The sequence below is a fragment of the Rattus norvegicus genome, chromosome 6, assembly GCF_021556685.1.
Source record: "Rattus norvegicus strain SHRSP/BbbUtx chromosome 6, alternate assembly SHRSP_T2T, whole genome shotgun sequence".
In the NCBI taxonomy this organism is placed as follows: domain Eukaryota; kingdom Metazoa; phylum Chordata; class Mammalia; order Rodentia; family Muridae; genus Rattus; species Rattus norvegicus.
The window spans coordinates 96,687,397-96,709,639 of record NC_141539.1 but is presented as its reverse complement, the minus strand read 5'-3'; the positions used below and the strand labels follow the sequence as shown (position 1 = coordinate 96,709,639).

The 22,243-nt window shown below is 44.4% G+C and overlaps 1 protein-coding gene across 8 annotated transcripts in view; it reads right to left on the bottom strand.

The window, feature by feature from the left end:
* Positions 1–19,885, bottom strand: part of Daam1 (dishevelled associated activator of morphogenesis 1) — a 160,577-nt gene extending 140,692 nt beyond the window's left edge. For 4 of the 8 annotated variants that reach the window (XM_087553227.1, XM_087553229.1, NM_001433961.1 and 1 more), the window contains exon 1: positions 19,650–19,885. The gene's annotated coding sequence lies outside the window, so the exon portion shown is untranslated. The remainder of the gene's footprint in view (positions 1–19,649) is intronic. The other 4 variants (NM_001433960.1, NM_001433963.1, NM_001433962.1 and 1 more) reach the window with 1 other exon arrangement.
* Positions 19,886–22,243: the final 2,358 nt, after the last annotated feature.

Here is a 22,243-nt window from a genome sequence, read left to right as displayed (position 1 = left end):
TAATAGTATCTGAACAGAATCATAGTACTAAAGAACCAAGTCAATCTCCCTGTGGTTGGAAGCAGATGAATTTCTGTCTGAGCAAACCCACATGTCAGGTAAGAGGAAACCCTTTTCCCCACAGTATTGACTTATGATGTATTGACATAAGGCCATTAGACTCTGATGGTGCCAGGACCTTGTGACATTGATGCTACAAATGCAACATAGTAGATATTCCAGGGACGCACGTGAGTCTCTGCTTTACAACACCATTTCTAAACAAAATGTACCAGGGATAACATTTCTTTTATCACGTAAACCATTGTAATATAAACTTCTCCCTCTCTCCATAATATTTGGATTATTTCATTGTTCTGCCTCCTACTCATCCAGAAAAGTGCAGTCCAGTGGAAAAACTCTGTCACCCCCTGCCTGCCATGCCTTCAGAAGGGCCTTCTGTGGCCACCCTCCACAACAGAACTGCTGAGAAGAAACCACTGAGGTAGCCTCGAGGAAATGTGTCTTGGTGATAGACAAGCTCTCTGGTACCCTTCAGATACTGGGGAAAGTGTGTGTGAGGATGACTACAGAAAACTGTTGCCTCAGACTTCCATCACCCCGGAATACTTTAGGTTCCTTTATGAGTCCCCAGACATCTCGAAAGTATCCTTCCCATGGCTTTCAGGATTACTGGTTGCATTTATGAAAGTGTGATAATTGATCTCTCTCATGGTCATCTATAAAACATGGAGATTTGCTGGGCCTCCTGGTGCAGGGGGAGAAGTCCAGCTACCTGGAACCTGAGGCAAGAGGATCACAAGGTCATTGCCTGCCTGAGCAACTGAGCTAGACTCGGTCTCGAAATAGAAAACATGAAAATGGTTTAAGGCCTAGCTCACTGCAGGGCACTCACTCAGCATGCATCAGGCTCTGGGTTTAATTCCCAATACCCAAAATGACTTTTAAAGCACCTTTTTTAAATTAAATAGGTAAATGGGTAAATAGATAAATGAGTAAATCTGAGAAAGGAAAAATATAAATGACTAAGGGGAAAGGTTTTACTTAACATCAATTTGCTATGGAAATTAAAGTACACTGTAGTAGAACTTGCTGGCCGTTACCTACAGACAACGGTGAGGCACTGATGTGCTCCTAGGTACCAGCTGTGCTTTTATACCCTGCTGTTACCAACATATAAAACCTTTCTGGATAATAGCTTAGCAGGACTTTAAAACAGTCCTGCTGAATACCTTTGAACCTTGTGCTCCATTTCTAAGAACCTGCTCTGAGAAAATAAACCAAAACTTGAAACATGTTCATTTTAAAGGACAAACATCATGAAGCCAGGGAGGATGATACCATTGTCATCCCGGCACCAGAGAGAAGGGCAGTAGGATCACCTTGAGTTCAAGACCAGCCAGGACTACACAAGGAGACCCTGTCTAAGAAGCCAACGACTGCCAACCACATTTTACAGAGAGGAAACTGTCACCCCAAAGTTTTCGAAATGTGTCAAGAAGATGAAGTGTGTTCCTGATATTTACTCAGAGAAAGGACGCTGAAGAGTGCAGACAGTGACAAAATACAGGATTTATATATTTTCACTGTTTTTTTTTATTTTCACTGTTTTGTTTTGTTATGACAGAGACTCCTGTAGACAAAGGCTGGCCCCCAAACTCACTGTACAGCTAAAGATAGCCTTGGGAATGCCTGATTGATCCTCCTGCCTCTGACCTCCCAAGTACTGGGACTACCAATGGATGTCTACACACTGGGATTTTTTTTTTTTTCATTTTCTCATAGTGAGCCTACAACAATTTTATAACAAAAAGTAAACGTTTCCCAATTAGAATCAGATTAGCTTTGAAAACTCCCCATGTTTATTAGGAAACTCTTATCGGAAAAGGAGCTACTGTCAGGAAGGAGAAGAAAAAGATTTACAAGTAGGCAATAATTACTGGGTATTCGTTCTCTCAGGGAGAGCGGGCTGTGGTCTTTGACCTTTTTGTTTGTACTAAAGCCAGTGGTCTCCAAGCATGTTCTTGGGAAGTGGCAGACATTTTCACCATTTGTAAGCTCAAAATTAATCACAACACAAAGCCACTATTTGTAATTGCAACTTTTACTTTCATTCTCCCAACAAAGACACAGAATTTTCCAGAACATCCAGTGCTGGTGATTAAGTCATCCCTCAGATGATATCATGAAATGAGTTTCATTATTGAGATCTTTAAGTGATAAGTGAATGATTTTAAACTCTTGTCTATTCTAACAAGATATTTATATAACAAGATCAACTCTATTTGAAGTCTTGAATTTTTAATAGGGTCAAATAGTATTAAAACTAAAACTCTCAAGAGCCTGCTGGACCAGCAGTTTCACAGTTCTAGGGCGACATGAGCTAACTTACATAGCGTTTTATGACCCTTAAGGCTATCACCAGCTTGGGGATTCGAGCTGTGTATCCCAGCACTCCTGCTGGCCAGCAGTGTATCCCAGCACTCCTGCTGGCTAGCAGTGTATCCCAGCACTCCTGCTGGCCAGCAGTGTATCCCAGCACTCCTGCTGGCTAGCAGTGTATCCCAGCACTCCTCCTGGCCAGCATTGTATCCCAGCACTCCTGCTGGCTAGCTAGGCATACACCTGCTTATCCACTGTTCCGCTCTCTTCTCTGGTCCGAACATCCTACTGTGGCTCATTAATCAGTAAGCTAAACAAAATTGTCTGCCTGTGTCTATAATTGTGAATCTAGTTTTTCTTTTGCCCTTTGGAAATTATTCTTTTTCACCAACTAACTACAAGTAGATTGAATTTAAAGAGAAGTCATAACACTTATGAAAAATAAGGGGCGGGACTAATTAGATCACGGATTAAATTGTGTTTTCAAATAATTATGGTCTACTCCAGCAAAACAGGCTCAGTCAAAATTCTGCCCTTGCTCCTGGGTCTGCTATTTTGTTGTGAACAGAAATGAAGACTGTACAGTGAGTTCTCAAGAAGCTTAGGATCCAAGACTTCAACAAGGAACAATACCTGACTTGTGACGAGGTGCTGCCCCGATGAGCCCTTAAAAGTTAGGGATGCTGCATGTTGAAATGCACCGGATGTGCAGAGCCCTCAACACTATCACTGAGGACGTAGCAAGCACAACACAAAACCACTATTTGTAACTGTGATTTTCAGTTTCATCTTCCCAGGAAAGACACAGAATGAACATCCAGTGCTCGTGGTTAAGTCATCCCTCAGATGATATCATGGAATGGGTTTCATTATTGGTATCTTTAAGTGAATAACTGAATGATTTTAATGTCTGTCTATTCTAACAAGATATTCATATTCTAACAAGATAATTCTAACAAGAATGCAGTGGCTGATCCTATGGGTTCCCAGGATCTGTGGTTCACACCCACTACCCACCATTGACCAGAACACCACATCTTGCTAGCCTAAAACAAGATCAACATTCAAAATCCAAAGTACACTTTCTACTGAATGTATATTGATTTTACACTCTCACAGAGGCAAAACCTTGCTCGTTAAACCCATTGCTAAGTCGGGATGGCCTGACTTTCTTACCGCTCTCTTCCTTAAAGCAGTCTGATTGAAGCAACTTTTTGCAGTTAACAGCTTGCATTCTGGTAGCTCTCATCTTTATTCATATTTTAAAAATATATTTATTGAAAATAGAGCCCGTGTCAATATCTCACTTTACAGACGACTGAGCCAGCCTCAGACGCACTGCAAGAAGCTGAGGATCACTTCAGCTCCTGCATCTTCACAGTGTAAAACATCCTCCCTCCCTCCCTTTTCCCCTCCATCCCTCCTCCCCCAGGCTCTGTCTCCCTTAAGCTAGGCCTCACAAGCATTCACACATTAGCAGGCACTCCTGGAAGTGTGCTATACACTGAGATGCTGCCAAATTAGATTAGTCTAAAAGGTGTTTGTCTTTTAGTTATTTACTGCATTTTTATATAGTGATAAACATTTTTAAAAATTTTTAACATTTCCTTTAAGGAGCCTACATTTAAATATTTACAATTATATATGAAACATTGCATATGTGTGCATATATATAAATATAAATTAGGCATATATATGCATAATTTCAACTAGTCACAGGACAACAAAGGTAGTTTCCTAAACTGAGTTCATTGTCTCCTGAGGCAGCTGATTCCCCTCCAGCCCAGTCAGCCAGCACTTACCTGTCAGACCCATCCATCTATTTACACACTGTCTGTGGTACTCTGGAACTACAGTGGCAGTTACACAGCTAGATCTTCTAAAATCTGCACTAGCCGCCCTTTCCTGGGAACATCCCAGACCCTGCTCCAAGCTACTGCGAGCACACTTACATCAGTCCAAGTTCATTTTCCTCCTAAATGAACTTAAAATCACACTGCTTCATCTTCATCCAGTGATTGTCATATAAAGTGAATCTATTAATACGAATGTTGTGTTTTTAAAAATATCTATCACATCCCTAAGAACAAAGGACACGTGTTTGCAGAGCCTACAAATGCAACATTGCTAGCAATGCCAGTTAGTTTTAAAAGTTATAATTTGTGATTCCCAACTTTCAAGAGCTAGCTCCTTTGCAGAACTCAAATCTGAATTCTTTCCTGCTATAAGACTTTCTATTCTCTTCTCAAGAAGCTAAAGTGTAATTCAACAAAAAAAAAAACAACAACAACAAAAAAAAAACTATTTGGGCCAAACAGCTAAGGAAATGGAAGCCTCCCTCAACCTCCACTGTTATAGACTGCTTAAAAGACTCCTAACTGAGCTGTACCCTATCAGCATACAAGCACTGCACCGCTCTTTAAACTAAGAATCTAGGGGGAAACCTATGCTCCTCTCTTCCCTGCGCTCACTTCTCTAAATGTCTGTTTCCACAGGAACCCCTAATGATGCCCCACAAGGCTTAGCAAGCGGCTTTCGTGCTTCTACGGTGAACAGATGGCTCAAGGCATCAATTATCATCATTTTAACCAATTTACAGGAACTGGAGGTAACAGAAACAGACTGGACCGTGAGCTCCAGACTTTGAAATTCCGTAGAGCAGCTAATGAAGTTCTCACAGGCAGCAAAGTAAAAAACTGCATGAGACTTAGACAGGAACACACACATCACCACTACCACCACCCACATCACCACCACCACCACAACCATAACCACCATCACCACCACCACCACAACCATAACCACCATAACCACCATCACCACCACCACAACAACCATAACCACCATCACCACCACCACCACCACCACCCCACCCCCACCACCACCACCACCATAACCACCATCACCATCACACACCACCACCACCACGTGCGGAGCTTGTTTGACTCCAGAGTTGAATAACTATTAAACTGAGTAAATGTTTAGAGGACTTAGTTAGCATGCGCTATCTTAGATAACTTTAGGAGTGATGGTGGGTTTTAGCTGTCTTTAGAGGCGGCTTGGTTGCAAACATACTTGTTGCATAAGCATGTGGACTTGAGTTAGGATCCCCATACCTACATAAAAGCCAGGTGGGGTGACATACATCTGCAACCCCATCCCTGAGGAAGCAAAGACCAGTCTAGCCGAAACTGATGAGTTTGGGACTTTGTGTCAAAAACTTAGGTGGAGAAAGAGCGAGGAAGAAACCAGACATTGACCTTTGGCCTCCATGTGCTTGCCAACTGGGCAGGGGATGGGGATGGGAGAGGTCTTGGTCTCTTAAGACATGTACTCTAAAATGCAAAAATATTTACAGAAGATATGATCTGATATCCAGAATTTATGTAGAGCTGAGCTATTGACAATAGAGATGAAAGATTAGCCCTGAGTCGGTCTCTAAGCTGTGCATACAAGGAAGATTCACAAACTCCTTAAACTAATTTTTCTGTTGTGGAAAAGTTGGCATCTTTTATCTTTGACCTATATTTTTATATTTGAAACAGTGGGAAGGGGTAAGTCTGAGGGAGAAACATCTGAGGAAACAGAGAGGGTCTCCATGCCATGCTATCCATTCTGGAGGCTTTTAAATTATGTTTCCATCTTAATAATCATAAAGAGTACATTGCCGCCATTTCTGATGGCTGGAGGAGAACGTAAGCCTACTGCCCTCGCTTTCAGAGGACCCACAGGTAGACGCTGCGGTCATGATACTCTGTCACTATCATGGCGGTACTAAGTTCCACAGTCCAAGGAGATTGTCCATGATGGGGCCTAACCACTTCAGCCCTTTTCCTATCAAATTTTTCTCAAGTTAATGTAGAAAGAAAGGGGGAGGGGGAGTCAGAGACGTTTCCCCTGCTGGCACGGATGACAGCAAACATCATCCCAGTGAACTGATAATGTCACCCTACGTACGCCATGGGACCTGATGTCCTCTATACACAAAACATACTCCAGAACTAGCAAGTCCTTGGTTTTTATCACAAGAAAATGTATTCTGCTAACCACCGGTGATCCTGAAGATCCTGAGCCCCAGAAGACAACAGCAGCCGTGGTTGACACCTGGATTGTAGCTTGCCAAGACTCTTCCAGAGGACCTAGCAGGGCAAATCCAGGTTCCTGAGTGCTGGGTCAAGCCAGTAAGTATGTGTACTGAGTTATTACCCAGCGGTGAAACCAGTATGTCTGGACAGCATCTTCTAGCAGAGTAGCACTCAGTCTCTCCAGAACTGCCTTTGCACGTGGATTCTATTTCCAGGGGTACCGATTAACTTCCCAAACATTCGGCCATTGTTTTAAATTTTTTTGAATCTTTGTTAGTTTCACATCTTGCATCTCAATCCCACTCATCTCCCTGACCCTTCCTACCTCTCTACCATACCCCACCCCCCAAAAAAAGAAAAAAAATTAATGCAGGTTTCTCAGAGGATCATGAATCCAAATTTGAGAGCCTTTGAGCTTCATGATGTCTGACAAATGAAAATACACCTTATCAACACACACATCTCTACAGGGAAGAACTCCTGCTAAATGGGTTTTGTAGTGTGGTATTTCCACGGTGAAAAAAATCTTGCGGACTAATCAAAAGGAACAAGTTTAAAACAAACAGTAACTAGTATAAACGTAAAGCCAACGTCATCATCGCAGTGGGTGTGAAGCAGACAGTGACTAGAAGAACCAGGTCCCACCACAGCAAAAATGGCTTCCTAGCAGTCAGTCTTCCATATTTCAGATGACCTTAGATAGCAAGAAATTGCCAAAATTCTTCTTTGTCCATGGTACACATCTAGCTAGAGGAAGAATCAAGACACATATAATGACAGCAGTGTTAAAGTATGATCTCTGAGACCTCACATTTTCCTCAGGTTCCTTACATGACTATGCCTAACTTCATTGGGACAGAATTTGTAATCCATGAGATATCTGTATAGTGTAGCTCAGAGGTCTTTGTTGTACTAATAAGTCATATAATTAATACCCTTCCCAGGACATCCCACCATCCTCCAGAAGAAGCCTTGTGTTCCTTTTAACTGACATTCTTCCTTCAAGACCATGTCAGGCTAACAATTCTCTTGGAATCTCCTTGGAAACTCTTGGTCCTCCAAGACTCAAATCCATCATTTGCAGAAGAACTGCAAGCATAACAAACACTGATAAACCTAATTGGAGATTAAAGATATTGCTCCTGTAACCATTGCTGTGGCTGCTCCTTTGAAAGGACGGCAATGTGAACCTGACAGGATGGCTCAGCAGGTCAGCGTGCTCAGATGAGGTCTAGCCCTGGAGCATGAGCAGTAGGAGAGGACCAACTCCTTCAAGTTGTTCTCTGACCTACACACACACACACACACACACACACACACACACACACACACACACACACCATGACACACAGGACAGACACACACACACATGATACACACACACCATGACACACACAACAGACACACGATACACACACACACACACACACACACACACACACACACACAAGTGAATGTAAAAATAAGTAAAAAGGAAAGCTGGAAATGTTCCAAAGAAGCAAAGCATGAGATTCCTCAGAGTGGAAACAATGACCTCTCCACTTGGGAAAGCCCTTCTGCACAAGGTCATCTGTTTATTTCAGAAACCAAAGACACAAGTCTGACAGAGTGGAGCAGGGCTTTTGTATGACAAAGGGAACATAAGTAAAGGGAATAATGTAAACCAGCAGCACTCTGAGGTCCTCAGCCAACATCAAGCGTGTTCTCCACGCTGAGAGAGCAAGGGGTGCTTTCAGGCATTGCTTCCACAGCTCATGGAAGAGTCCATAAATTATTATACATACATTCCTAAATGTTAATTGTTTTCTTGTCTCTGCTATCCTTGCTTAGGAATCAGAATCTGGAAGTTACTGTAGGGCCAGGGAGATGGCTCAGTGGGTTAAAACCTTTGCCTCAAGCCTGACAGAGTTTGGTCCCTAGAAGCTACCTGGTGCATGTGGACTCCTAAGAGTTGTTCTCTGACCTCACAATGTGTGCCATGGCACACACACGCACACAGACACAATTGATTGATCAATCAACCAATCAAGCAATATTCCCCACTTGGTGGTTATAACTCTGAGCAAAGACAAGCTCTTCCGTGGGGATGTGCTGGAAAGGTGCCAGCTCAGGAAGGAAACGGCAGCACCAGATGTGCTCTGCTCTGCGGAGCAGTCAGCTAGGAAGCTCTCAGGGCCTGGATTAGCTGTGAAATAGCTAAGAGCTTTCTAGATCACTTCTGGGTCTCCTCTAGAACAGAGGCTAGGAAGAGCACTCGTGACTACTCCACTGCCCAGCTTTATCCCAAAGACCCTGCTTAGTGTTAAGCATTTGTGACTAGGCAGTTTGTTACCTTTTTTTTTTTTTTTAAAAACAAATGATTTGTTAAAGGGTGCATGGAAGCCTCCCAGGAAAGGATCTTGGGGAAAAGAGAATTTCCAGGTACTTACAGGTTTCAGTTAAATATGATAAAGCCCCACACTTATTAGAAGCACAGAGTCCAACATTTCACACAATATGCACTATGACACCCACAAAAAAAAAAAAAAACACCTTCCTCACATATGCAAAATTCTAAATAAAAAGGTTTACAAAGTTCATACAAATGAATACAAACACTGAGAGTTAACATTTAGACAGACAGACAGACAGATGGCCTGACACAATGTGCAACTAGACCCACACTTCCCAAACCCAAGCTCTCCTGATCTTCTCACATTTTCATGTTAGGACTTTCTAGGGTGACTGTGACAGTCCTGGAGCTAGGGCCCTAGGTGTTGCAAACCAGTCTCCTCATGCATCTCTTTCTCAAGTCAGCCCGGGAAAGCCTAATGGCCAGCTGGAGAACAGACATGGTAGACCCCGAGGAGGGGTGCAGATGACCTCAAAAGTCCACACAGCTCCTGAGAAGGAACTATGGCTGACTTGTTTTTAATTTTGTGTGTGGTCTGCAGGTAACATATGTACTCATTCACCTGTAAAATGTGTGTGTGTGTGTACGCGTGTGTGTGCATGTGTGTGCGTGTATATGTGTGTATATGTGCGTGTATGTGTGTATATGTGTGCATGGGTAGCCAGGTCAATGCCATATGTCCTTCTACTCTGCTCTCTGCCTGACTTTTTTGAGGCTAAGTCTCTCACTAAATCTGGAGTGCACTCAGAGATTTACTACCTCCCCAGCTGTGACTATAGGCTGACACTATCTGTGTCTTTTTAGGTGGGTGTCAAGTATTCAAACTCAGGTCCTCACACTTGCCCTGCCCAACAAGCATGTCATCATCAGAGCCATCTCCCTAAGTGCTGGCTAACTGTTTAATGGAAGCCATGCCTCCTCACACATTATCTTTACGTTAGTGACCAAAAGAGGATCTTGGGTCAGTTAATTAAAGTGCGACAACATTTTCACTTTGAACTCTGAAAGGCAAGTTTGGAGGGTGCCAAAACCCAAGTGAAGTTTGAAAGACATTCTTGTCTGGGGAGTGGGAGGGGAACAAGTCAGGGCGCTTCTCTGTTCTGGGACAAGCTGTTGCTGTGGCTTTTAAAGGCTAAAGCTGTTTTTAAAGCACGCTGGCCTTTGACAACAGCAAGAGCTTTGGCTTCCCTTTCCCCAAAGCCTAGTCTTCCTTATCCAGAGATAAGGTAACTGACCTACAAACCCAGGCCACAGGCTTCAAAGCTGTTTACTCACTGGCGCTGGTGGGCTTTCCCTGGCCAGAACCAGTGTCTCACAGGGTCCCCTGTTGTGACCAAGGACATATCTTAAAATGTGGCTGGCTTCCCAGGCTATGGTCATGGAAGAATGGAGAAATGACCCCAATGGCTCTAATCCCCTGACCTTTCTCTTGGCTTTAACCAACTGCCCAAATAAATAAAACCAGCAGGGGCAACTCCATTTCCCAAAAGAAATCCAGTTTATCCCCTAAACATGCAAGCCTGTTTCAATGTTTAAAGCCCTTGGACCATTTAAAATCTTCTCGCTCACTCTCCACAAGGGCAATTTTATCCTCTAGGAGATGCTTGGCTATGTCTGACTTTGAAGTTGTGTTGCAACAGTGGAGGGGCACCATAAGCATGGATCCATGCATGGATGCAGGTCGGGGTGCGGCTGAACACCGCACTAGGGAGACCCCCTCCCAACAGCATTATCCAGGCCAGTGTTCAATGTGTTGAGAAACAAGGGACCAGAGAAGAAGAAAGGACTGTTTGCCAGAGGACTACTGGTTCATAAACCTTTGACGAACCTCATCTGAGTGTCATTTGGTTTCAATTAAGAATTATACCCCTGAGGCAGTGAGACAGCTCAGCAGGTAAGACTGATGACCTGAATTCAGTCACAGCACTCACAGGGTGGAAGAGGACTGACTCTCTGAGGTGTCCTCTGACCTCCGCAGGTACTCACGGACATCATGGAATTTGCATTTGCAGTCAAATCCATCCTTTCCCTCTCTCGGGCTAGCATCAGCTGTTGACACAGCCCAGAGTTATAGAGGGAGTCTCCTCAGTCACCCTGCCCTGTGAGCATGTCTGTGGGGGCATTTTCTTGATTGATAATTGATGTAGGAAGACCAGTCAGGTAGCTCTAGGCTAGATAACAAAGCTGGCTGAGCTACAAAGAAAGAGCAAACCAGTGAGCAGCAGTCCTCCATGGTTTCCACTCCAGTTTCTGCCTTTCTTCTCTCCAAGACAGACGATGGCATGGTCTCTTTATTATGAGATGGAACAGACCCTCTTTTCCCAAGTCGCTTGGTCGTGGTGTTTAACATAGCTACAGACAGCAAACGTGCACACGCATGCGTGCACACGCACATGCGATCCATAATGTAAAAATATTTTTATAGAATTACACATTTAATGTTATCAGGGGCAAGGAAGTAAAGAGAGAATGCTGTGAAGTAAATGGCCGTGCACGTGGCACAAGGGCAGGGTGAGACCTGTGGTACTTGAAGAATAAGCGCTCATGCACGCATGCCATTCAATGTTTACAAGCACTGCTGAGCCAGAGGTGTAACCTGAAGTGCTTGCCCAGGATGCTCAAAGCCTTGGGTTTGAACCCAGCACTGTGCAAAACAGGTGTGGTAGTGATTCAGCACTTCTGGGGGTGAGGAAGGATGACTAGAAGTTCAAGAGCATACTTGTCTATATAGGCATTTTTAGACCTGCTTAGGACATAGGCAACAGTGGCCTGTGAGGCATTGTTGGGGTTATTCTAGCTTAAAGAGATTACCAGTTTAAATAGAATGGAATAACACCAAAAAACACTGCCTAGCTTCATCTCTTATATCCTCGGAAGTTGCTTCGTATGGTCAGGTATTTGGCTTTAGACCCAGAGGAGAGGGTCTGCCCAGAATGTCCCAGGGCAGAATGCAGGTAGGGAAACTGGAAAGGCAAAGCCAACCAATGATATTAAACCTATGTGCACAGTGCCTCTTACACACAAATTGCTCAGAAAGCTAAATAAATTAGGTCATTACTGTTCTAATAACACTCTACTCCTAACAGTGTGTGATTTTCACCCAGAAGAATTAAATGTGAACACGCTGTCTTACAAATGAGGAAAAAGAGGCCCAAGAAGGGTGAAAGGAATCACTGGGATCACCCAAATCACAACACCACAGCAGGGGCATTTCTTTTCCTGTGTGGAACTGCAAAACATGAGCAGGTAAAAAGGTTCCATCCAGAGTATCATTCAGTCGGAGTCCTGCCAAACATAAGTCATGTACAGATGTTCACTTTAAATCTACTTGTGATTATTCATTTCCTTTGGCCCCTAAAGATCTGTCCCTGAGTGTGTGCATTGGGCAGTCTCTGTTGGAAGCCCCGTTTGCCGTCCCTGAGTGTGTGCATGCTCTGTGAAAGCAGCATGTCCCTGAGAATGCGCATACTCTGTGAGAGGAATTCCTGGCCCAAGAAGACTGTAAACAAAGACAATCCAGAGGGAAAGGGCTGATAAGATAAATGAAATCCAGTAACTCCTGGTCCTCCCTCCACCTACTTCCCTCATCTTGTTCCATCAGAAAAACAACCTGAGCCCTAGTGGGAGGACTGCAGTGTCAATCTGTGCTCTCAGAGAGCACACTCCTTGTGCTGGGCTCTGGAGGATGCCACATCATAAGGCCAATGACTGTGGTTCCCCTGATACTGAACCAGGCCCTGTGAAGATAGTCCCGTGCTCCTGAGAACAGGGTTAGCAAATTACAACCCAGGGGAAAATGGATAGATGGATGAATGAGTGGACAGATGGATATGTACAGATTAGATACATAGATAGCTGGATTTTAATTTTTAATCAGCCCTTGACAGAAAATGTCACAGGCAAAGCAGTTAGTTCCACAGACCTGGAGTTGTATAGTTATGTTACCTACTCACAGAGTCTGAAGCCTCAACTGGGTCACAGAGTTTTTCTAGTTCAATCTAGTCTCCACTCTTGATCTCAAAACTACAAAAGCAGGGCTGGAGAAATGGCTCGGCAGTAAGAAGCCTTGCTGCTCTTGAGGCGGACATAAGTTTGATTGCCAGCACTCAGGTAATGGCTCCCAAACATCCAGGGGACCTGATACCCTCTGGACTCCAGGGGCATCTGGGAACAAGTGATGCTCACAAACTCATGCAGGCACACATAGACAAATTAATTAGTCTTGATTAAAGCCACAGAAGGATAAAAGCAGGTCTGTCCATTTAACCTTCAAAGAACACGCTGCAGTCAGCCTTGGTCACTGGCTTCGATTTCAAGCATTTATTTATTCTTGGTCCTTCCTGACATTTAGCCAAGCACTGGGGGAGCACTCTTGTACAAATTGACTGCGACATACAAAACAGGATGGAGGATTAGAACAGACATGCTAGTGGGGGCTTTTGCCACCGTCATCCTGAGTTAAATAAAAGCCATTAATGCTAGATTAACTACAGTTGTTAATCCAGTGTCTTGTTTTTAAGCCTAAAGAACTGTTCCGGATCATTCAGGTTACAAAATTCTCTGCTTTTTCTACCTTTACCTGCCTTCCAGGGATGGAATTCAAGTCTTCAGATCTCAGCACTTTTGACCAGAGCCATCTCACCAGTCCAGTTTTTAAAAATAGCCCTTAAGATAGTTTGCAGTAAACTCTCAGGGTTCAGGAGGTCCCTTCTTGTTACAAAGTTGCAGATTTGAGCTTAGCTTGTGCCTAACATTTCACTGCTTGGTTTTGTCAAAGTGCTTCGAAGCTACTATCTATGGGCAGGCACAAAAGAACAGTCAGGCTAGGCTGATGAATGCACTATCAACTGCTCCTCTCAGGTAAAAATTTGCAATCTGCAGGAACTTTATGGGATAACAGGGTGTGATAGACAACTTCTATGGACCCAGGGAGTTCAGCAGGGAAGGAAGAGAGAGCCCAGAAGCAACCCCCAAACACTCACTGCTAATACCTGCCATTCTCCAGGAAAGGAAAAACACAGGCTGCAGCCTTTGGCAAACTGTTGGCGAGCTGTCTCTAGTTCTGACCCAATTTTCGCAAGAGGACGGCTAACACAATTCCTTGGCAAACCCTTGCCTCTATCAGGGTCTGAAGAAACTAAACTCTCAGTTCATTTTAGAACATGACACTTTCCTTCGCCCCTGGCAGTGATGGTTGTGCTCTGAATAGCTGTGATACATTATCTAGTCTTAGTTTGCTTTGTAGCCAAAAATATGTATGTGCACATGTGCACACACAGATATACATACACACACATAGACACACACACACACACACACGCACACACATAGACACCATGGTGAGTTACGGGTGTGTGACTCAAAATTAAAGTGACTCTAACCATAATCTAGACCTGTTCTGTCTATCTCTAACAACAAAAGCCTAGCCAACAGCTAAACTGTAAAGCCCATCTCCAAAAAATGAAAAGTAACCATATGTTTAAAAAACAAAACTCAAAGCTAAGACCTGGGCTATCTACGTTTGGAAGTCTAGATTCAAAGCACCCATGAGACAGGCAATGTTTGCCAATTGCACCACAGGTATTTTCTTCCCAGGTGAAAAGGACAAAGAGCAGTTTAACAGGTGACTGGAACTGAGTGCCTGGCAGGAAGAGAAGGAACGTCAACTCGAAACCCGGTGCAGTTTGCAGAAGAAATGAGCTCCAGTTCTTGCTAAAGGTGAGTAACATACTTAAGGAATGCAGCCAGATGGATGAGGTGGGGAGAAAGCTCCCCAAGTCTGTGTCTGACAAAGAGGTATTACATCTCAGTAGCCTAATGGTCATTTTCTCTTCCTGGCAGTCTCGCTAGTACAGTGCCGTTTGCCCATTATTCCCCTAAATTACCAACTTTATGCTTCAGTCAATTGTCTGCATCAAACATTGTCAGTGTTGCACAATATTGAGTTCTATGCCAAAAGAGGATGTCAGGAAGTCACACCAACTACACTGGAAATGAAACTCACTTCCCTAGCTTTCCACATTTAATTCACAATGGTAGCTATGGTTTAAGAATTACAGCTGTTTCCTTGGCTCCAAATTTGCTACAATATAACGGGTCTCTCTTTTGAGGCAGAGAGAGGGAGAAAGGGTTATTTTAATGCCTAAGGATATTCAATATCAGATTGCATGTTTAACTACTGCTAAAGTTTTCATTTTTTTTTTCCAAAAGAGCTTTCACAGTTTACCTTAAAAGGGAGGGAAACTAGGATGCTAGGTGTCTCTTAGCTGTTAAAGTAGGCGTCTTTTGCCCTTTACTAGGTGAGAAGCCTGAACCCAAATGATGGATTCAATCCAGTGAAAAATTACCCTCACGAATAGGGTCTGAAACTGGACAGTCTCCAAAAACATTTAAATATAGGATATAAAAACATTTTCTTTTGTCCGATACTCTGTCTATATGAAATACATGTCTATATGAAATATAGCAAAAAGGAAATTTAAAAGCTTTATCATTCAAGTGCTAATATGGGGTCGGATGTATAGCTCTGTTGCTGGAGCATACACGAAGCCCTTGTTTCACACCTGGCATGAACCAGGTAGAGCAGCACAATTCTAGAATCAAAGCACTTGGGAGACAGAGATCAGAAAATCAAAAGTTCAAACCTGTCCTCTACTGTTTTAGGCCAGCCTGGGATACATGAGACCCTGTCTTAAAAATTGAGGGTAGAGGTGAGGTGGTGAGGACAAGGACACTTGTTGCTATACCCCTAAGATTCAACAAACTCAATTCATTCCTTACATTGGGAAAGCAAACTCCCTTGGAGATACTCTGTTCTCTGCTCCTGAGACAGCGGAAGGGGTACCAGAAAATAAAAGGTGAATGCCACCGTTCTCTGCTGTGGGCAGAATATAGGTCACTGAGATCAACTGGCATCTCACCTTTAACTGTCCTCCTTTCAACGGGGATACTAAGGAGGTTAGGACATAGTCTCTACCAGCAACCTAGTCCACAATATACATAAAGGACAATACACTTGCTAAGTAACTTCAAAATCGATAACCCTGCCTCAGCCTGTTTAGCCAACCAGACTTACAAGCCACAAGCAGAAACAAAAGACCACTGAAACTGAGCCTAAAAAAATCCCTTCAGCTCCTAAAACAAAAGGAGTGATGTTGTGAGTATTTAGCCACAATTAACCAGGAGGCTTCCTTCCATTACTGAGTTAACACCACAATTCACAATCCTTATACCAAGGCGGGGGGGGGGGGGGGGGGGGGGGCACTTTCATTTCGACTGGAGTGTCCTGTAGAGAAAACAAGTTTGGCAAGCTCAGTTGGCAAAGTTTTGTTGTTTTTCTCCTGAATAATTAGAAATATAGACTTAAGACGTAGAAACATGAGAATAGAGGACGCAAGGGAAGACCCCCTACCCAGTGACAATCTCTGAGGGGGCATTTTCTGAACCAAACACCTGAAGCTCTCAATGGTACAGAGCTCTGTGGGAAATGCTTAGTCCTGCCAATCCAGCTGTAACTTTGAAGTGTTTTCACAGAAGAACCTAAGAGCCTCAAGCCAAAGCCATACTCTAAATATTTACAAAATGAAACTGTTTCAGTCTTAACTGGGTTTTGTTTTTAAACACCTTATTTGTCCTGAGAAACCTATTACTAACACTAGAAGCAGCTTTTTAAACAAAGTAGCTCAAATAAAACTATACACAGCACATTCTCAACACTCAGACCTATCCACCAAGGAGAGAGAGCCAGGATTCAAATTCCACTCAAGAATGTGACCTACAATGTCCCTTCTCTATGGCCCTTCTCAAGATGGTTTTCCAGACCCACAGGATGTGACCACTGCATAGCAACTTTACCAATGCCAGACAAATGTCCTCTCCTAGGGCTGGCCTAGGACAGCAGACCCTGTTTATAGAATCACTCTGCCCCAGATGACAGACTGCTGTCTCCCAGCAACTCCAGGAGCCACTGGTGGATTGACAAAAGCGTCTAACTATCTTTGCCTTTGTCTTTCTTTGTAGTTTCCTGCCATCTGCCCTCTGGGAAAATTATCTGGGCCAAGGAGAGTACTACTAATAAAAGCATCTTGTTAAGTGTACTAAGAAATTATAACAAGAAAAAACAATAACCTATGTGGGTGAATGTATTGCAAAAGTAATTATAAAATAGCAAAATGTATATCATTTTTATACTCATGGAAAGAATTGTGGCAAGGTGTAAGTATTGACAAAAAAGGGGGGCGCTATTACAACAAATTACATAACTATCAGAAGAAAGAATACAAACCTTGGATTCCTGATCCTCCTTAATAGCCATTTTTACAAGTGCTTATTAAAAGACCTGGTCCAAATTCTGGAAGGTTGAGAAGACAAAGAACTTGCCTTCAAAAAGCTTAGCAACAAGAAACATAGACAAGTATGCTAATAAAAGAAGGGTATTTTGCTGTTATCACATAGATCCTAGGACAAAAATAAATACATAGTAAGAGAGTGATAACTTTTGCTATTGCTGCCTCATAGTGATGTAACTACCTACCTAAGAAGGTGAGCATTATCCACTTGGCACAACAACCCAAGTATTAACCTGCACATGAATGCACTTGCATAGACACTCCTGTATACACACACCCCCAGCCCCACCCCCGATCCTGAGAGATACCACTCTTGGATAAAATGCAAGCAGGAGATGAAAAGACAACATTAGTATAATTTAAATGCCTTTTGATGAACTAAGTTACAAATAACTACATTCACCAAGAATCTGCAAACCACAAAATCTAAACAACCAATTGTAACTACAACATAAAAGTCCAGACGCTGGGATAATAGGAGTGTCAAGTGTATTATAAATTTAAAAATAGTACTATAGCCGTCCTGTCCATTTTGTAACGGTAACCCCAAGGATCTTGGTTTGGGGACCAGCAACACAAGTTGAAGGTTACAATATCCAAGCTGGGTTTAAGCCTTGTGTTATTTGGAGGAGGGGCCATTTTCCAAGTGGCAAGACTTTAAACCTAAAAGCAATGTTAGGAATTCTCTGCACTTCCCTGTCTACATTACCAGTGAGATGACAGGTGCCCCAAAGGTTAACTGTGAGCCCACAGCAGGACAGCACATAAAGCACGGCCGCCCACACTAGGGCTCCTGTTCTCAGCCTCCAGAGCTTCACAATAAGGATCGTCACTGGCGTTTAAATTTTATGAAAATGATTGCAATGTCTGTGCTCTCCATACCTCAATTTCAATTATTAATTGCTCTGCCATTTACAGGCAATGGCACCTTCAGGTAATTGCAGGCCAGGGAGCTGTGTAGGCCTGGGAAGAGTGACCTTGTTGATTAAACTGCCTCCAACGCTATTAACTATGATGATGATGGAAAGATACGGTTCACTTGTTGGGGGAAAAACATCTTCCAAATTTAGTTTACCTAAGAACAAAAGCCCCAGACAATTCGTTTTGAGATGATGTATAGGCATGTGTGAGGAAAAGGGTCCAAAATTACGGTGTCCACGGTATGTAGGACGGAATATGGGGAGTCCCAGAGCTGCCAGGAGGGTGAGGAAGAGGGAGCAGCTGGGCCCAGGGCAAACATTTGACCACACCCCCCGACCACACCCTCCCAGCTGCCCGCAGAGCCACAACGAATTGAAACAGCAGTGCGAGCTGTTAAGATTCCAAAGGCACAAGTCGCCATGGCAACCAGATTCGTCTTGCAGGCAAACTATGCTTCAATTCACTAGGTCCAGCTCAGATCTCAAGAAACTACCAATTCAATGGGGGCAAAACCGTCACGGGCAACATTTACTCTGGATGCTCTCCCAACACCGATGGCGAGGGAGAGGAACTCGAGAGCAGTTATCTATTTCTGAGCACAGTAAAACATTTTATGGGCAGGAGACAGAACATCCCAAACCTTGATAGTAAGCAACGTGCAAAAGATCGTAGAAGGGTTTGATGAATGTGAGTAAATGAACGAATGAAGCTGACGCAGAAAGGGAGAAGAAAAGCCGGAGGACTTTAGAGTTATCCGGCCGAGCCCGGCCTGGCCTCGCTTGGCTCTCCTCTCCAGGTAGAAGACAAGCCAATCACAAACAGCTGGTTTGGGGCACCAGTTAGATAAACCCGATTATCCAGCCCTCCTGCCCCAACGGCGAACCTTATCATTAGGTTATCCACCACCCCATCACCTCCATAGTTCTAAGGAGAGCGTCTAGCCCACGCCCAGGTGCCCTTTGCAGGTCTCGATTCCGCAGAGCCAAGACTGGGATGCGCCCCCCAAAGCAGGACGCAGGGAACCCCGTCCAGTCCTCCCGGAGACGCAGCCTCCCCGCGCCGCAGCTAGCCGCCGGCTCGCGGCCTCCGCAATGCCAGGTTTCCCTCTTCTTTCCGCACACAGTAAGCTCGGACACTGCCCGGATTACAGTCAGCCCCTCCGTTTTGAGTATGGCTTGACCCGAAGGTGATAGGGATGGTGGGGTGAATCGCAGCCAACGCCGTGCCCACGGATCTCTCAGAGCCAGCGGCCCAGGAGCGCCGCCCGCTGCCACAGCTCCCTCAGCCCTGGCCCCGAGGAGCCTGTGGCCGGGAAGCGAGATGTACCGGACCGGCTTCACTGCCACCCAGCGCCTCGGAAAGAAAGAAGGGAGGGACCCCATCCTCCCGGACGCCTTCCTTCAGGCTCGCTTAGCTCCGTGCCGCGCTGCAGCCATTTTCCAAAGCCTAGATTGGCAGCCCGAAGCTGTCTCGGTCCTGTTCCCACCCAGACCCAACCTGAAGGACAAGTTTAATATTTACCTACTGGCCCGGGAGCTCCGGGAAGCAGCAGGAGGGCGCGCCGCGAACAGCGCGAGGGACCAGCACTCCCACCCCGCGCCACGGTGCGGTGCCGCTAATGAATGAGTGCGGCGGGCGAGCCGAGGCGTCCTCTCACCTGAGCAGCCGCTGCATGCTGGAAAGGCCGCTCTGCGTTCCCGGTACAATGGGATCCGGTTAAACAGTTCCCTTCACAGCCGCTCGTAGGTTACCAACTCGCAGGTGACATCATCCTCGCCTCCTCTGATAGGATACAAGATGGCACCCACTGCGCATGGACGCTGTGACGGGCCCTTAGGATTCTGGAAGTTGTAGTCCCAATCCTGCAGACAGAGTGAAACAGCATCTACATCCTCGCGATCAGAAACTACATTTCCCGAAGTGCCTCTCTGTCCCTCTGTGCCAGCCCTCTCCCCGCCCCCCAGACCCGCCCCCTCCCCGCCCTCCAGTCTAGCAGAACTAGTGGTGGTCAGTCAGAAGCCTAGGGGCACACTGTTTGGACTGGAGGGCGAGGCACCCGGCGACCGTGCCCTTTGACTTGACCTCTGATCCTACGAGCGGGTAGGCTGCAGGACCAAGAGGCGTCCTGAACTCGCGCACACCCACCAGGCACTTCTGTTCGGTTGGGTTCTCCTGCCCCCATCTGGGAAGGGTCCATAAAAGCCTTTCTCTTCCTTCCCACCTCAAAACCACTAATTCATTGGACTCCAGAGGTTCTGGGTTGAACCCCGAGCCAGTATTTCCCCTTGTCTCCAAGGATCAAACAACGCCAGCCGCGAAAAAGAGGCGTCTCCTTGCACCACATTTTGGGTTAGTTCACCTTTCTCCTCTTTCCTTTTTTACCTTTTAAATCAAGATCGGGTGGTCAAGAAAAAAGCTGGGAAAAGCTTAGTTGACTGACCTGAGAAAAACCGGTGACTGTCACTAATGAAAATGCAGTCTAATAGAAGACAGAAACAATCACCACAGCCCTGCGTCCGCAAGCCTGCTGCTGTGTCGATAACATAGCCATGCTTTTGTTCATCCCTGAAGGGACTTCCCGCTCTGGTGGCTCTCAACTCCTCAGAAGATAACATGCATATCTAAAAGTTTTAGTTAATTACACATATAAAATTTTAAAAACCGCAACACTCCCTCCATCTTCATTCCCCACACATTTCCTTTCAAAATTATCAAAAATTTAAGACTTGAAAGCAAACAGTACCCTTCAAGAATTGCCCCGTTCTTCAGACACCTATATCTGCACTAAAGTGTTAGCAAAGGAATTTTTACTCTTCTGGAAGATTTTGGTTTTAATACATAAAGGTTTTCTGTGTCGTGATCTCATTCAGTGAACACCAAAGGTGAGAAACTTAAATAGAGGAAACAAATCTCCAAATGCCTTTTGTACAGGGGGAAAAATGTATTAATTCAACGTTCAGTGGCAGAACTGTGTTTAGCTCACATGCCCTCTTCCACCTGCAAAATTGGCTTCTCAGGAAATGAGGGCTGACAATTAAAATTTCCAACAACTCTTCACTCAATTGCTGGTGGAATATCACCCCTTATCTTCCCCTTTCTGCTTGAAACACTAAGGTTCAAGTGAAATATTCTTGGAACTGGAGGAGTATCTCAGAGGAGAGGGCAAGTGCTTTGCAAAAGAGGAGGATCTGCTGGATTCTGATCTTCTTTTAACAAGCCTGGTCTGTACAGACTGGAGCCGTTTGCCTCCACAGAGGCAGGATAACTTTGTTGCTCTTCTGATCTGTCCTATCTATTTCAAATATTATCTTAAGTGGAACCTAGACAACACAAATGTTCCTTTGGCCATCAGACCAAGGGTACAAGCAGTGATGCTCTTGCTAATGGGTAGACTTAATGGGAGTGCACAATTGACTGTGGGAAAATATTCAGAAAGAAACCCGACCTGGCACGGTTCTAAAGGCTCCCCCAATCTTATAACTGTGGAAAGCTTTTAGGTGGGAACATGATCAGTGAGCTTGAATTTTACTGAGTCAATAAATTGAACTCGGAGTCTTTCTATCAGGCAGGGTTTATCCTTATAGATAAAAGCATGTTGTTAAGGCACTGGGAGAAATAATTTTATAGAACGAATACCCTCTCGGCAAGCTCTCTTAGTTCTCTGCAATAAAGAAAAAGAATAAACTCTTGTTCAAGAAAAGGAATCCATTCTCTATAACAGTATTACAGGCTGTGTCACATACCTCCATATACAGCATGCAAAATAGACTACAAAAGAGGGAATTTGTGATTTGTGTGTGTGTGTGTTGTGAGAGAGAGAGAGAGAGAGAGAGAGAGAGAGAGAGAGCACTTTCTATCAACCAATCCTAAATATAGATAATAGAGGACTTGGTGTTGGAAAATGGTTTTCTGTTAAGTGGCGATGAATTTAAACTGATCCCTGCACACCGTTGCACTGGTAACCAAGGTAAACAAGAGTGCTCTTTGGCAGCAGAAATGCTGTCTGTAGACCTGTAGACCTGAAGTCAGTGGAAGCTTAAATCCTTCCACAGTGGCACAGAGAAACTCATATTCTCGAGAAAACACACACACACACACACACACACACACACACA